Genomic DNA, 2224 nt, shown 5'->3' with positions numbered 1-2224 from the left:
CAATTTAGATGTTTATCATTAACCACTGAAACATTATAAGAAAATGTCAGTGTTTAAATTTTTGTCATTTTATTCATTACTGTAAATATTATCCAGCGTTTGTTATTGTAGATGAGTATTTACAAATATAATGTCTGTTTTGGACAAAATGGACAAAATTTTCACTGTTTATACCCCCTCATACAGGCATGACTTCTGGGTTTGATTTACAACATTTCTTTATGATGAAAAGAAGAACAAATCAACTGAAGATGTAATTTTAACTTATTATGTTTATATTCAGTTCAATAAAAAAAAAAAAATTTTCAAGTACAGCACTTAGAGGATTAGTTCACTTTCAAATTAAAATTTCCTGCTAATTTACTCACCCCCATGTCATCCAAGATGTTTATGTAATTCTTTCTTCAGTCAAAAAGAAATTAAGGTTTTTGATGAAAACATTCCAGGATTTTTCTCCATGTAGTAAATTTCAATGGACTCCAAATGGTTGAAGGTCAAAATTACAGTTTCAGTGCAGCTTCAAATGGCTATAAACGATACCAGATGATGAATAAGGGTCTTATAGCGAAACGATTGGTCATTTAAAAAAATAAATAATAATAAATGTATATGCTTTATAAACACTTTTCTCTCATTTCTGCCGACTGTCAAACACGGAAGCCGTTCCAGCAGATGATGTAGCACGTATGGGTTTCGCGTGTGCCTCTGGGAAATGTAGGAGAAAAGGAAACAACGTTTCCTTACTTTAGCAAAGGAAAACCAGTCTCCTCATGGTTTATATAGAAATCATCCAACATTTTCCTTAATAAATTCTCATTTTGTGCTTCTAATTCATGAATGGCATTTTGTTTGCACTCATCACTAATCACGCAATGCCAAAGTGCTACATCATCCACTGGAGCGGCTTCCAGTTTTGACAGTCGGCAGAAGTGAGAGAAAAGAGTTTATAAAGCATATACACTTTTTTTCATCAAAACCTTAATTTCTTTTCGAATGAAGAAAAAAAATACATAAACATTTTGGATGACATGTGGGTGAGTAAATTATCGGGAAATTTTAATTTGAAAGTGAACTAATCCTTTAAACTATAAAACAATAACCAAAGACACAAGATTTATATATAAAAATATAAAATGAGTCATCATGTAGTCTAGCAGAGATGAGTAGGTCTTGTCCTCAGTGCTTTCAGCTCTTCTGTGTGGCGCTGGTGTCGTGCTGTGCCTCGGCTCTCTCTGGCTGCGTTGTATTCACAGTTTGACAGTCAATGGGCAGCATCCTCTCAGCTGCTTCAGATGGCTGATTTACTGGTGCCTGTATGTAGAGCTTTCCACCAGCCATGGAGCAGGTCACCGCTTCAGGATTCACTCCTTGAGGCAGATCAAAACACCCGTCTGAACTCTTGTGTTCTGTAAGAGTACGAGCCCTTCCCATCCTCATGCTTCTTCTCGCTCGCTCTTTCCGCTGACATGCAGCTTCCTGCCCACCTGTCTGACTGACAGTTCTTCTGGGCAAAAGTCTTTAGTGTCCAGTGTCAAAGAGAAGCCGCTACCCTCTTTCTCCATTGTGCAGGCGACTGGGTAGATCTCCTGCGAGGGTGGTATCTGCTGGATCTCCTCAAAGATCTTTTGCTGAAGTTTCTCCAGCTGCTCCAGGCTGCTCTTCAGCTCCTTCAGCTCCTCTCCGTGTCTGTAAAGAGGTGTGATCTCTGGCCAGAGGCTGCGCACTGGCCAGTCCATCCCCATGAATGAGCTGAGGGAAGGCTGGAAATCCATGCAGGCTCAACATTTTCAGTGGCTTTTAGGTTTGCTCCTCAGTCGAGTTGTCTCTCTGGTGGCGTCGTAAGGCTTTTAGATTTGACTCTGGTTCTGTGAGTCTCTTGCCTTTATACTGTGTGTTCATCAGCACCAGCAAGTTCATGAACTTTCCAGGTAGTTCCGGATTCGTCCATTGGGGGGCAGCATAGAGAGAACTGATGATGCCTCACCAGTCACACTCTCATTTTACAAGATGACCAATAAACATCTATTAAACTTACATAGCCTTCAACAAAACTTACAAATCTCCAATTCAACCTCCCAACTTTCAAAATACCTCAGTTGTGAAGGATGGATAATTGTGACTTAGATTACTTATTAATGTCTGAAGGGAAATTAAACCCTTGTTTCAGATCAGCTCTAACAGTGGAAAGCAGTGTCAAAACAGTGTCTACAAACCAGCAATGAAG

General features: G+C 39.4%; 1 pseudogene; it reads right to left on the bottom strand.

Annotated features, from left to right (window-relative positions):
- Positions 1-1162: 1162 nt before the first annotated feature.
- Positions 1163-1772, bottom strand: LOC122139345 (annotated as a pseudogene).
- Positions 1773-2224: the final 452 nt, after the last annotated feature.

The sequence above is a fragment of the Cyprinus carpio genome, chromosome B13 (assembly GCF_018340385.1).
Source record: "Cyprinus carpio isolate SPL01 chromosome B13, ASM1834038v1, whole genome shotgun sequence".
NCBI classification, from domain to species: domain Eukaryota; kingdom Metazoa; phylum Chordata; class Actinopteri; order Cypriniformes; family Cyprinidae; genus Cyprinus; species Cyprinus carpio.
The sequence above is the reverse complement of the archived record's forward strand: the minus strand, read 5'-3'. Positions and strand labels throughout refer to the sequence as shown.